The 15,534-nt window shown below is 41.7% G+C and overlaps 1 long non-coding RNA gene across 2 annotated transcripts in view; it reads right to left on the bottom strand.

Annotated features, from left to right (window-relative positions):
• LOC117361217 overlaps positions 1 to 15,534 on the bottom strand; it is a 198,986-nt gene that overhangs the window by 158,470 nt on the left and 24,982 nt on the right. For both annotated transcript variants that reach the window (XR_004539604.1, XR_004539605.1), the window contains exon 2: positions 1,869 to 1,917. This is a non-coding gene — a long non-coding RNA (uncharacterized LOC117361217). The remainder of the gene's footprint in view (positions 1 to 1,868; positions 1,918 to 15,534) is intronic.

The raw sequence follows: 15,534 nt of genomic DNA, 5'->3' as shown, positions 1-15,534 counted from the left end.
TATTTTTTTAAAAAAAAATACAGCAGAATTAGAAAAGATTCAAAGAACAGTGACCAAAATGATAACGTGGATGGAACTCCTCTCATATGAGGAAAGGCTAAAGAGGTTAAAGCTTTTCAGCTTGGAAAAGAGATGACTGAGGGGAGATATGATTGAAGTTTACAAAATCCTAAGTGGTATAGAACAGGCACAAGTGAATTGATCTTTTACTCCATCAAAAATTACAAAGACTAGGGGACACTCAATGAATGAAGCTACAGGGAAATACTTTTTTTTTTTTTTTTAATTCTTTATTCATTTTCAAAATTACAATAAGTGTTATATATATTCAATCACGTTAACAATAAATACATCACTTACAAGCTATCATTGGTACATTACATAAACTCTTATCCCTCCACCCTTCCCACCCCCTCCCATAGAATATGTAATAATAAAATATCCCCCCTACACAATTAAACTGATAAATTTAAGGAAAACAATTTCAACTAATCTGTACAATATTTTGTTAATGGTTTCCACACATCCTGAAATTTCCTGAAATATCCCTGCTGTATTGCGATAAATCTTTCCATTTTATAGATATGGCATAAAGAGTTCCACCAAAAATTATAATTTAATCTTCTCCAATCCTTACAATTATATGTAATTTGCTGAATGGCAACACCAGTCATTATAAGTAATAATTTATTATTGTTCGCAGAAATCTGACTTTTTACTCTCATTTCCATACCAAATATCACAGTATCATAGGATAATGCCACTGGGTTATCTAATAAATTATTAATTTGGTCCCAAATTGATTTCCAGAAATTCATAATAAATGGGCAATGAAACAATAAATGATCTAAAGTTCCTGCTTCTAGATGGCAGTGCCAACATTTAAAATCAATAGGAAGAAATATTTTTTCACTCAAAGAATAGTTAAACCCTGGAACTCATTGCCAGAGGATATGGTAACAGTGGTTAATATAGGTTTAAAAATGGTTTGGACAAATTCCTGGCACAAAAGTCCATAGTCTGCTATTGAGACAGATATGGAGGAAGCCACTGCTTGCCCTGGGATCAATAGCATGGAATGTTGCTACTGTTTGGGTTTCTGCTACATACATATAATAACATAACATAGTAGATGATGGCAGATAAAGATCCGAATGGTCCATCCAGTCTGCCCAACCTGATTCAATTAAAAAAAAATTTTTCATCTTAGCTATTATATGACCTGGTTTGGCTACTGTGGAAACAGGATACTGGGTTAGATGGACCATTGATCTTACCCATTGGTCTGTTAAAGCCCCAAACTGTCCTTTCCCTGTTCCCTTCCCCCTCCCACCTTTCACAAAATGTATCTGTTTATGCTGAGGCATTCTGAGAGTGTGGTTTTTCTTTGCCTGGACAGCTCTGTGTTCAACAATGGCTGGTTTTATTTAACCAGGTAAAATTATCAAAAGATAGTAGCTATACCTAAAAACATTTCTCCTGCCATTTTTGATAACACTGGGTTTCCATTGCAATGGGGAGGGGCTTCAGTTTACAATTTGGGGGTTCATCTTCCAAAGACACTTGACGAATTATATGAGGCTGATGTTCAACCTTTAATCGGTTTATAATTTGTTATGTAACTAGGCAGCTTTCCCACTATCAATGATGAGATACTTAGCCCTGTTTAGAATGATGATCTTGCCCAAATGGTTTTACGTATTTCAAACTATTCACCTCGGAAAACACAGATTATTGATATAGGTTTTATGGAAGTAAAGCATGTTTTAGATATGTTTGTTTAACATTTTATGCTTGTTACTATGGAAACCGTATAGATAATATACGGTATATAAATTTTTAAATAAATAAGCATTTATGTTACTCACCGAGCAGGAGCGAGCTGGGATTATCAAACTTGAATTTGTATTGTAGGACCTACAATTTGTATGAAATAACAGATTGGATAAAAATGACTGATTATACTCTAGTACAATATAAATATGATAAAGTACCTGAATGTAAACTACTTAGGATATAAGTGGTATAGAAAAAAATAAAAAAATAAATATAGAGTGGCTTTGATATTTCTTCTTGCTTTGCATAAAGCTTTGCATTATGGGCATGCAGCTCCTAATAAGTTGCCCAGTTATCTGAAAACTAGTTGTCTAATTGTTCCACTTCATAGAGTGTGAACTAGGCTTTGTAGGATTTAAAATATTGATAAATGTATAACAGCCTGGTTACCAATTCAAGGCAATTTGAATTTCCCAGCAGGACCGTCTAGTAATTTTTTTAAGCGATGGGAGCAACAAGGCATTATTTTATTTAAACATTGTATAAATGAAGATGGTAAACCTCCTCTTCTTCGACAATATAGTGAAAAATTTCAAATTCATAATGTAGACTGTTTGGTCTATTTACAAATGAGACATTATATTTCTGCACTACCTGCAAATGAATTGTGAAAGATACCACCGAGTCTATGGAGGACATTTCTTATTAGAGGTGAGAACATACTCCAAGGGTATCTTTTTATTTCAAAGTTTTAAGAGATGATTACCACAGCTGAGTCACAAGCTGTGGTTTGGTCCAGAGACTTGGGAACTACAGTCACTCTGGAATTATTGCAGAACCTAATTTGTATGCCTTTAGTAAAAAATTAACCTCTATGATATATAGGGGCTCATTTTCAAAGCACTTCAACTTAAAAAACAACATTGGTTACTATGTAATATTGTAAGTCTAAGTGCTTTGAAATATGCCTCATGTGAAACAACAGAACAAATTCTTTTACAGAGCCTATACTGTATACGTATCTCCTCAAATAACTTTTCTGAATGGTTGTTTAAAGTGCATAGGCGGCTTTGAGCCATATGTTTTGGTTATGTCCAGCATCAGCATTTTTGGACTGTAATTTTCCTTAATGTTCAGCAAGTTTGTGGACTGCATCTACCACTGTCAGCTTCTGTCTTTTTGTTTGAATCTTATAATACGGTAGTTCAGAAGCCAAATTAATTTTGTTGAATTATATGTTTTTAATGGCTCGAAGAACTATACTAATACAATGATTAATGGGGCACAGTAGCTAAATTTATTATATACTGTTATGATAATGGAGTGCCACAGAGCTGGTTCAAATCATCCTACTCGGTGGTGAAGGTTCTAAAAGATTTGGGAACATCTGTGGACTGTGATGCCTCACAGGGCAAGTAGTTGGATTTGGAATTATTGATTGTACTTTCACACTTGGATATGAGTCCATCAAGTCAGGAAGAATTAGTTATTGTTGGGGAGGGAAGGATTTTGGGAGGTTGGAGGGATAAAATGAAAACATTTATGTATCTGTCATTCTTGTTTTCATTTGTGTAATTGAATATTCAATAAACATAATATAAAAAAATTAACCAGGTAAATCACTCCACTAAAATAGCCTAAAATTATCAAGATAACATCAATCAGCAATTCAAATTAACTAGTTAACTCTGTCAAATATCCAGTTAGTTAAACTGATTTAATTGCCACTGCAAATAACCAAGTAACTTCATAACCAGATATAAAGGACAGCCTGTTGTTTGAATTTCAGTGCCTAGTAGTTTTCCATTATGTTCAGAATTAGATGTTAGACAGACAGACAAAGCAGCAAGTGAGAATTTGAAGTACAAGAGAAGCAGAAAAATACTGGTTGCCATGGAGAATAATTCAGCTCATTTCAAATTGTGCTATCTTAATGGAATTTCCTAAGGATTATTGTTCTTTTGAACAAGTTCTGAGCATCAAAAACAAGTACAAAACATCTTTGTTCCTGGGTAAGCTAAAAAGAAATAGAGCACTGGACAAATCAATGCATTTGGAAGGTTTTTAATATTCTTGTGGAGACAATTTCACCCAAATGACATAGAAACTTCTAGAAACATAAAAACATGATGGCAGATAAAGGCCATACGACCCATCAGTCTGCCCATCCACAGCATCCACTATCACCTCTTCTCCCTAAGAGATCCCACGTAACTGTCTCACACTTTCTTGAATTCTAGATGTATTTTGTTTAAAGAAGGTAAGAACTTAAATTACACCAGCTTTTATCAAGCTGCACTAGAGGTTTTTAGCACAGGCCGGCGTGGTAAATGCTCTGATGCTCATAGGAATTCTATGAGCATCAGAACTTTTACTGCAGCAACCTGCAATAAAAAAAACCCTAACACAGCTTGATAAAAGTGAGCCTTAATAAGAGACATTTTTTTAGCATATTATCTATTTATAGGGAACAATATACCACAACTTATGCCCTTAAGTTTTACCATTTTTCTTCTCTGGAAAAGATTTGGTTCTATATTAATGCCTTTCAAGTATTTAAACGTCTATATCATATCTCCCCTGTCCCTCCTCTCCTCTAGAGTATTCATATTTAGGTCTTTCAGTCTCTTCTCATACTTCTTTTTGTTCAAACCTCTTACCATTTTCATTACCTTCCTCTAGACTGCTTCAAGACTTTTTATATCCTTCACCAGATATGGCCTCCAAAACTGAAAACAATACTCCAAGTGTGGCCTCAACAATGACCTATACAGGGGCATCAACACCTCCCTTCTGCTGGTTACTCCATTATAGATGCCTTTAGATCCTCAGACATAATCACCCCCAAGGTCCCTCTCTCCATCTGAGCTTATCAGCCTTTCTACCTCCCCTTCCCCCCGCCCCACTCCAAATATATCATTCTGCACTACTTCACATTGAATTTTAGTTGCCAGATTCTAGACCAGGGCTGTCCAAGTCTGGTCCTCGAGATCTACTGGCAGGCCAGGTCTTCAGGATATCCATAATGAACATGCATGAGAGAGATTTGCATGCCAAGAAGGCAGTGAAGGCAAATCTCTCTCATGCATATTCATTGTGGATATCCTGAAAACCTTGCCTGCCAGTAGATCTCGAGTTCCAGACTTGGGCAGCCCTGCTCTAGACCATTCTTTTGCAGATCCTTTTTCGTAGAAACAAAGAAATATGATAGCAGATAAAGGCCAAATGGCCCATTTAGTCTGCCCATCCGCAGTAACCATTATCTCTTTCTCTCTCTGAGAGATCCTACATGCCTATCCCAGGCCCTCTTAAATTCTGAAACAGTCTGTCTCCCCTACCTCTTTCGGTAGACTGTTCCACGCATCTACCACCCTTTCTGTAAAAAAGTATTTCCATAGATTACTACAGAGCCTATCACCTCTTAACTTTATCCTATGGTCTCTCATTGCAGAGTTTCCTTTCAAATGAAAGAGACTTGACTCATGCGCATTTACATTACATAGGCATTTAAAAGTCTCTATCATATCTCCCCTCTTCCGTCTTTCCTCCACAGTATTCATATTGAGATTTTAAAGTCTGTCCCCATATGCCTCATGACGAAGACCACACACTATTTTAATAGCCTTCGTCTGGAATGAGAGAAGAACCATCAGTGGACACTCTGGAACAAACAGCTAAAGGACAAGGCCTATAGTAAAAAAAACAAGCCATGAACAAGATGAATTCTATGCAAGCTTCATCTCTAAGGCTTCATCTCTGACCCACATACTAAAAACATCTAACCTGTCACTGGGGAAATTTCCATGCAGAAGTATTGGTCACAAGATAGTGACTAAAGCAGGACAAAATGATGTGGCATGGAAAGATAGTCACAAGGCAGCAATGGAAATACTCATATGTGCTGAGCATACAACATTCTGGAAGTGCTGATAACTGCAACACCCAAGAAGCAGGAGAAGAAGACCTCCCAGAGGGGTAGGGGTCCATGGTCAGAAGACCTGAAATTAGCTCCAAGGACAAACTGTCAAGGGAAACAAGGAAGTTGGTTTATAGACAACACCCAAGTATTATAGACAATGATCCAAGACAACACCCAAGTTTATAGACAATGACCCAAGCAAACATAATCAATCATGTAAAACAACCAATCAGCAAATGTGTAAAACAGCCAATCAGGATGACGATTTAACATTCCAGGTCTAGAGATAAAAGACAAATCGATAAGGAACCAGACTTAGAGAGAACTGAAACTGCTCAGACTACTAGTCTCTGGCTGATTCCTTCTCTTGACACATTGCTGTATAATCATTTCTGATGCTAATCATGAAAGCTGGCTATTGATTTGTTACTTATTAAAAATTTTCTTCGATACAGCCTATGTGAGATTGTCGTGTGATCATTACCGAGATACAAACTACCAGGATACAAACTATACCACAGAGACAGAGTGACTCAAAAAGGAGAAGGCATTGCCATATACGTCAAAGAGGGAATTGAATCTACTGGAGAGAACATGCCACAACAGACGGATAAGTTAGAGTCTCTATGGGTCAAAATTCCAGGAACAAATGGACCGGAAAGGAGGATAGGCATCTACTACTGACCCCCAGGGCAGTCCGAAGAAATTGATGGAGAAATGACAGATGCAAGGGAGGCAATGTAGTTATCATGGGCGACTTCAACTATCCAGGGATAGAATGGAACCTCAGCACCTCCGGCTGTGCTAGAGAGACCAACTTCCTGGAAACTGTAGGTGATTGTTTCCTGGAACAACTTGTCAAGGAAAACATGAGAGGAAATGCAATTCTGGACTTAATTCTAAATGGGCTGCCAGGACCGGCACAGGATGTAGAAGGGACGCTGGGAAATAGTGATCACAATATGATCCGCTTTGGGGGCAGTGGCAAGATGGCGGCAGTGTGAGGAGTCGGGAGAGATGCTGTAAGATCTTACTGTGCCTGCTTTCCTCATTAAATAGACTATACCTTGGTTTCTGATGGCACATACGAAAAGGAAAGGGGTGGTCAGGGCCATTTCCTCACTGGCCCTAGCGTCCACCCCGGTTCAGCAGACTATGGACCGTTTCTTCTCGGTCCTCCCAGCAACTGTGCAGTCCGGAGTGGAGAGCCCAGCGTTGGGCAGAGACGAGAGAGAGTAGTTCGCCCTTTCGGACATGGAAATATCACTTTCTCCTCCAGGTTCCCTCAACTCTCCGTGTCCAGCGACTTCTGAGGCGTTGAGGCAGGAGACACGCGATTCTGGAAGTGGAGACGTGGGATCTCCCAGCGAGGGCACAACGTCTATGGCAGAATGGCTGATGTCTGCAAGCAAGAAAGAGGAATTCTCATCCTCTTCCACGGAGGTATCCTTGAATAACATTTGGCTTCTTCTTCAGTGAATGGAGAGTATAATGGAAAAAATCAACAGAAAAGGTAACCAAAATAACTGATAAACTTTATTCTTTAACAAAAACTGTTGAATTAATGAAATCGGATTTTACAGTCCAAGCCAAGCAAATGCAAGATGAAATACAGCATTTGCAACAGTTTAAGATAGCTTCAATCAAAGATAACACCTCAATACATAGAAAATTGGAACAATTTGAAAATTTTAACAGACGTTTAAATCTTCGTATTCTAAATTTTCCACAAATTCCGGGTGTGTTACCCCTAGATTTACTGAAAAGATATTCGATTGAAAATTTAAAAATTTCTTCAAATTGTATTCCTCCAATAAATAAGATTTATTATTTACCAAACAAAAAGATTCCCGGAAGCGAAGAAGGTAAAAAAGGAAATGAAAGAGGAAAAATGGACAAAAACTGGAACAAGCACAAACAACATCAACACAGGTGCCATAAGGCAGTTAAAGGGGCCAAAATAAACTCCGAGGAAAAAATAGCTAAGGAGGTGAAGAACTTCAAACCGTTCTTTCAATATATTAAGGAGAAACGACCCGCGAAAGAAGTGGTGGGACCGTTGGATGACCATGGAATAAAGGGAGCGCTAAAAGAGGACAAAGCAACTGCTGACAAACTGAACACATTTTTTTGCGTCTGTATTTACCGAAGAAGATGTACACAGCTATATGCTGGAAACGAAGACGGAAAGCTGACAGGATTGATGGTCAGTCTAGAGGAGGTGTGTAGGCAGATTAATAGGCTTAAGAGCGATAAATCCCCGGGACCGGATGGCATCAATCCGAGAGTCATCAAGGAAATGAAAGGGAGCATAGCTGAACCTCTTCAACTAATAGCCAATCTGTCAATCAAAACGGGAAAGATTCTGGAGGACTGGAAGGTGGCGAATGTTACAACGATCTTCAAAAAAGGTTCAAGGGGAGACCTGGGAAACTACAGACCAGTGAGTCTGACCTCAGTACCGGGAAAGATGGTAGAGGTGCTGATAAAGGACCACATCATTATTCACCTTGACGAACACGGTCTGATGAGGACCAGCCAGCACGGTTTCAGCAAAAGCAGATCTTGTTTGACAAACTTGCTGCACTTGTTCGAGGGAGTGAACAGGCAGATAGAGAAGGGCGACACAGTCGACATTGTATATCTGGACTTTCAGAAGGTGTTCGACAAGGTTCCGCATGAATGACTACTTCGGAAAATTGCAAGCCATGGAATCGAGGGTGAAATACTCATATGGATTAAAAACTGGCAGGAGCATAGGAAACAAAGAGTGGGGGTAAATGGACAATACTCGGACTGGAAGAGGGTCACAAGTGCGGTGCCGCAGGGCTCAGTGCTCAACATCTTTATAAACGATCTGCACATAGGTTCGACAAGTGAGGTAATTAAATTTGCGGACAATACAAAGTTTTTCAGAGTATTGAAGATGCAGGGGGATTGCGAAGATCTGCAACGTGACATAATCAAGCTCGAGAAATGGGCATTGACATGGCAGATGAGGTTCAATGTGGACAAGTGTAAAGTGATGCATGTCGGTAACAAAAATCTCATGCACGAATACATGATGTCGGGGTGGTACTTGGAGAGACCTCCCAGGAAAGGGACTGAAGAGTTCTGATCGACAAGTCGATGAAGCCGTCCACACAATGTGCGGTGGCAACGAAAAGGGTGAACAGAATGCAAGGAATGATAAAGAAGGGGATCATGAACAGTTTGGAGAAGGTTATCATGCTGCTGTACCAGGCTATGGTACACCCTCACCTGGAGTACTGAATACAGCACTGGTCGCCATACATGAAGAAGGACACAGTCCTATTCGAAAGGGTCCAGAGAAGAGCGAATAAGATGGTTAAGGGGTTGGAGGAGCTGCTGTACAGTGAAAGATTAGAGAAACTGGGCCTCTTCACCCTCGAACAGAGGAGATTGAGAGGGGACATGATCAAAACATTCAAGGTAAAGTAGGGGATAGACTTAAGAACATAAGCAGTGCCTCTGCTGTGTCAGACCAGAGGTCCATCACGCCCAGCAGTCCGCTCACGTGGGGGTCCATCAGGTCCAGGATAGTAATCCTCTATCTATACCCTTCTATACCCTTTTTCTTCAGGAAATCATCCAATCCCTTCTTGAACCCCAATACCGTATTCTGTCCCATCACACCCTCTGGAAGCGCGTTCCAGATGTCCACCACCCTTTGGGTGAAGAAGAACTTCCTAGCATTGATTCTGAATCTGTCCCCTTTTAATTTTTCTGAATGCCCTCTCGTTCTTTTAGTTTTCGAAAGTTTGAAAAATCTGTCCCTCTCCACTTTTTCTATGCCCTTCATGATCTTGTAAGTCTCTATCATGTCCCCTCTAAGCCTCCGCTTTTCCAGGGAAAAGAGCTCCAGTTTCTCTAATCTTTCAGCATATGAAAGGTTTTCCATACCTTTTATCAATCTCTTCACTCTTTTCTGAACCCTCTCGAGTAACGACATATTCTTCTTAAGGTACAGCGACCAATATTGGACGCAGTATTCCAGGTGCGGGCGCACCATCGCCCGATACAACAGCAGGATAACTTCTTTCGTTCTGGTTGTAATACCTTTCTTGATAATACCTAGCATTCTATTTGCCTTCCTAGAGGCTGCTGCGTATTGTGCCGACGGCTTCATTGTCTTGTCCACTATTACCCCCAAGTCCTTTTCTAGGGTACTTTCACCCATTATCAGCCCTCCCATCGTACAGCTGTTTTCTACATGCAAGACTTTACATTTCTCTACATTAAATTTCATCTGCCATCTCGTCACCCACTCTTCTAGTTTGTACAGGTATCTTTGTAAGTCTTCACAATCCTCTCTTGTCTCAACTCCACTAAATAGTTTGGTGTCGTCTGCGAATTTTATTACTTCTCACTTCGTCCCTGCTTCTAGATCGTTTATAAATACATTGAAAAGCAGCGGTCCGAGTACCAACCCCTGCAGAACACCACTCGTGAGCCTCCTCCAGTCCGAGTAATGGCACTTCCCTTTGCTTTCTACCCGCCAGCCAATTTTTGATCCATCTATGTATGTCTCCTTCCACCCCATGACTCTTCAGTTTCTGTAGTAGGTGTTCATGGGGTACCTTGTCAAAGGCTTTTTGGAAATCTAAGTATACGATGTCTATGGGGTCCCCTTTGTTCATTTGTTTATTAATTCCTTCGAAAAAGTGCAATAAGTTCGTTAGGCACGATCTTTCCTTGCAGAATCCATGTTGACTTGTTTTCATCTGTTTATTCCTTTCTAGATGCTCATCGATGTTTTCTTTTATCAGCGCTTCCGCCATCTTCCCCGGAACCGAAATCAGACTTACCAGTTTGTAGTTCCCCGGGTCACCTCTCGATCCTTTTTTAAAGATGGGCGTAACATTAGCTATCTTCCAATCCTCCAGGATCATGCCTGTTTTCAAGGATAGATTATAAATCTGCTGTAGTAGTTCCGCTGTTTCCTCCTTTAGTTCTTTCAATACCCTAGGGTGGATTCCGTCCAGGAGATTTGTCAGTTTTTAATCTATCTATCTGCTTGTGTACGTCTTTAAGGCTTACATCCATGGATGTTAATTTATCTGCTTGATCTTCTTTGAAGATTTTTTCAGGTTCCAGCACGTTGGATGTGCCCTCCTTTGTAAATACTGACAAAAAGAACATGTTTAATCTATCCGCCACTTCTTTTTCCTCCTTTCCTATCTCCTATCATAGTAGAAACATAGAAACATAGAAAACATAGAAACATAGAAGATGACGGCAGAAAAGGGCTACAGCCCATCAAGTCTGCCCACTCTGCTTACCCACCCCCTGTCTATGCCCTAATGACCCAATTTCCTTATCTTGACCCTCGTAGGGATCCCACATGGGTATCCCATTTATTCTTAAAGTCTGGCACGCTGTCTGCCTCGATCACCTGCACTGGAAGCTTGTTCCAATGATCAACCACTCTCTCTGTGAAGAAATACTTTCTGGTGTCGCCATGAAATTTTCCGCTCCTGAGTTTGAGCGGGTGCCCTCTTGTGGCCGAGGGTCCCTTGAGAAAGAAAATATCATCTTCCACTTCGACACGTCCCGTGAGGTACTTAAATGTTTCGATCATGTCTCCCCTCTCCCTACGTTCCTCAAGAGTGTAGAGCTGCAATTTGTTCAATCTCTCTTCGTACGAGAGACCCTTGAGCCCCGAGATCATCCTGGTGGCCGTCCGTTGAACCGATTCAATTCTGTGCACATCTTTACTGTAATGTGGCCTCCAGAATTGCACACAGTACTCCAGATGAGGTCTCACCATGGCCCTGTACAACGGCATTATGACTTCAGGCTTTCGGCTGACGAAATTTCTGTTGATACAACCCAATATCTGCCTTGCCTTAGATGAAGCCTTCTCCACTTGATTGGCAGTTTTCATGTCTGCACTGATGATTACTCCTAAATCTCGTTCTGCTGAAGTCCTAGTTAAAGTTTCTCCGTTCAAGAAGTACGTCCTGCATGGATTTCCGCTTCCGAGGTGCATGACCTTACATTTCTTAGCATTGAAGCCTAGCTGCCAGGTTGAGGACCAACTTTCCAATGTAAGCAGGTCCTGCGCCATATAATTCTGTAAACTGCATTCACTTACTATATTACATAGTTTGGCGTCATCGGCGAATAGTGTTATTTTACCTTGAAGCCCTTGAGTCAGATCCCCTATGAATATGTTGAAAAGGAGTGGACCCAGGACCGAGCCCTGCGGCACTCCACTGGTCACCTCCGATGTTTTAGAGAGGGTACCATTAACCACCACCCTCTGAAGTCTGCCACTCAGCCAATCATTGACCCATGCAGTTAGTGTCTCTCCTAACCCCATCAATTCCATCTTGCTTAGCAGCCTGCGGTGTGGGACACTGTCAAAAGCTTTACTGAAGTCCAGGTACACGACGTCCAAAGACTCTCCCAAGTCCAACTTTCTTGTTACCCAGTCAAAGAAGCTGATGAGATTGGATTGGCAGGACCTACCCTTGGTGAATCCATGCTGACTGGGAGCCCGAAGATTCCCTTCATTCAAGATCGTGTCCAATTTGCTTTTAATTAGTGTTTCCATGAGTTTGCACACTATTGATGTGAGACTCACCGGTCTATAATTCGCAGCCTCTGCCCTGCAACCCTTTTTATGCAGAGGAACGACATTAGCTAATTTCCAGTCCAGGGGAACTTTCCCCTTACTTAGGGAGAGATTGAATAGCTCAGCCAACGGTTTCGCCAGGACATCGCTCAATTCTCTGAGCACTCTTGGGTGCAAATTGTCTGGTCCCATTGCTTTGTTCACCTCGAGTCTTGCCAGTTCACTGTAAACTTCACCTGGTGTGAACTCAAAATTCTGAAACGGGTCTTCTGTGCTTTGTGTTGCCTTCAACTGCGGACCGTGTCCCTGTGCCTCACAGGTGAAGACTGAGCAGAAGTATTCATTCAGTAGTTCGGCTTTATCGGAATCTGCTTCCACGTAACTTCCGTCCGGTCTTCTAAGGCGTACTATCCCACCTGTGTTCCTTTTTCTGTCACTAATATACGTGAAGAAGGATTTGTCCCCCTTTTTAATGTTTTTTGCCAGAATTTCTTCCACTCGAAGTTTTGCCTCCCTAACTGCCATTTTGACCGCTGTAGACCTGGTCCTATATTCTACTTTTGCCTCTCTTTTCTCCGTGCGCTTGTAGGAGAGAAACGCTTTTTTCTTCTCCTTAATGAGGTGCGAGATCTCCGCGGTGAACCATTGGGGTTTATTGTTTCTTTGTCGTTTATTTACTGATTTTATGAAGCGGCTAGTTGCTTCATGTATGGTTGATTTCAGTGTTAACCACTTAGCTTCTACATCATCGGTCTCCGCTTGGTCCTGCAGTGTCTGATGGACGAAATCTCCCATGCGTGCGAAGTCTGTGCCCCGGAAATTGAGTACCTTTGTTTTCGTGTTTGATCTAGGGAAGCCTTTCCTAAGGTTGAACCATACTATGTTGTGGTCGCTGGAGGCTAGCGTATCTCCTACTGAGACCTCTGAGACACTTTCCCCGTTGGTGAGTACAAGGTCGAGGATCGCCTGGGCCCTAGTGGGCTCCGTTACCATTTGTTTGAGACGTGCTCCCTTTATGGAGGTTAAGAGCCTCCTGCTACCGCTGGTTGTCGCTGAAAATGAGTTCCAGTCTGCATCAGGCATATTGAAGTCCCCTAGCAGTACAGCTTCTCCTCGTAGAGTGATATTCTCTATGTCTTCAATTAATTCTGCATCCATGTCTTCCAGTTGTCTTGGGGGTCTGTATACCACACCTAGATACAGGCATTTTTCTCTGCCTCTTGCCAGGTTTACCCAGAGGGACTCCCCAGTGTACTTGACATCTGTGATCCTGGTGGTTTTGATGTCCTCTTTAATGTATAGAGCTTCCCCCCCTCCTAACCTGCCCTTTCTGTCCTAACGAAGTAGATTGTAGCCCGGTATAGCCATATCCCATCCATGTGAGTCCGTGAACCAAGTTTCAGATATTGCCACCACATCTAGGTCGGCATTCCTTATTTCAGCCTCCAATTCTAGAATTTTGTTACCTAAACTGTGTGCATTGACATACATGGCCCTCCATATCTTGTGTTTGCTAAGTCCCTGTGAGGCGTATCCTACCCGAGTCGGTGTGACTCCCAAAGAACTGTTTGCAATGTGGGTACTTACCTTGGACATGGAAGCAGAGTTTCGACTCACCTCATCAGGATAATTCCTTTCTGCACTAATATGTGAATGGGTACTCTTCCCCGACTTACTTGGTTTAAAGCCCTGTGAAGTAGGCGGGCTAGTCGGTGTCCGAAGACGTTCTTACCCCTACTGGTCAGATGGAGTCCGTCTGGTCCCTGAAGTCCTTGTAGTGCTTCCCCATGGTTTAGGAATCCGAAGTTCATATCCCGGCACCATCCCTGTAGCCACTCGTTCGTCCTCAGGATACGTTCATCTCTGGCTCTTCCCTTGCCTCTAACTGGGAGGATCAATGAGAAAACCACCTGCGCTCCTGTCCACTTCAGCCTCTCACCCAGTGCTCCAAAGTCTCTGGTGATGGTCTCCGGTGTGTTCCTGGCAGTGTCGTTGGTTCCTATGTGGACAAGAAGCATAGGATAAGAACAGGTTGTTCACCCTCTCCAAGGTAGGGCGAACGAGAGGTCACTCTCTAAAGTTGAAAGGGGATAGATTCCGTGCAAACGTAAGGAAGTTCTTCTTCACCCAGAGAGTGGTAGAAAACTGGAACTCTCTTCCGGAGTCTGTCATAGGGGAAAACAAGTTCCTGCTGAACAAGGATGTACATTGATAGGCTAGTCTCAGTTAGGGTGCTGGTCTTTGACCAGAGGGCCACCGCGTGGTCCATCCCAGCAGTGACAATTCTTATGTTCTTATATGAAAGGTAGCAGCCTCCTTTCAAGACTTTTTATGTCTTTTTGAAGGTGCGGCATTCAGAATTGTACACAATATTCTAAATGAGCTCTCACCGAAGTCTTATACAGGGGCATCAATACCTCTTTTTTCCTATTGGCCCTATGCAACCTAGCATCCTTTTAGCTTTTGCTGTCACCATTTCAAGCTGTTTGGACACCTTAAGATCATCACATACAATCACACCCAAGTCCCACTCTACATCGTGCACATAAGTTCTTCACCATTCCCTCGGGTTTTTACAGCCCAAATGTACTTGCATTTCTTAGCATTAAATTTTAGCTGTCAAATTTCAGACCATTCTTCAAGCTTCATAAGGTCTTTCTTCATGTTATTCATACCATCAGGCATGTCTACTCTAGTGCAGATTTTGGTATCATCCACAAAGAGGCAAATCTTACCCGACAACCCTTCAACAATATCGTTTATACAAATGTTAAAAAAACAGGCCCAAGAACAGAATCTTGAGGCACACCACTGGTAACATCCCTTTCCTCAGAGAGATCTCCATAGATCACTACACCCTGTCGCCTTCAAGTCAACCAGTTCTTGACCCATCCCGTCACTATGGGACCCATCCCAAGGGCACTCAGTTTATTATTAGACGTCTGTATGAAACACTGTCAAAGGCTTTGCTAAAATCTAAATACACCACATCTAGTGCACATCCTCTATCCAATTCTCTGGTCACCCAGTCAAAGAAATTGATCAGATTTGTCAGACAAGACCTACCTATAGTTAATCCATGTTATCTCCAGTCCTGTAATCCACAGGATTCCAGAAAATTGACCATTCTCTGTTTTAAAAGTGTTTCCATTGAGGGGTCACGTGATGAGTCTGGCTCGATAGGACATGTATTTTTAGGCTCTCTGATCTCGGGTCTCCTAAACTCTGCTTAACTCCC

Source organism: Geotrypetes seraphini, chromosome 5 (assembly GCF_902459505.1).
Source record: "Geotrypetes seraphini chromosome 5, aGeoSer1.1, whole genome shotgun sequence".
NCBI classification, from domain to species: domain Eukaryota; kingdom Metazoa; phylum Chordata; class Amphibia; order Gymnophiona; family Dermophiidae; genus Geotrypetes; species Geotrypetes seraphini.
The sequence above is the reverse complement of the archived record's forward strand: the minus strand, read 5'-3'. Positions and strand labels throughout refer to the sequence as shown.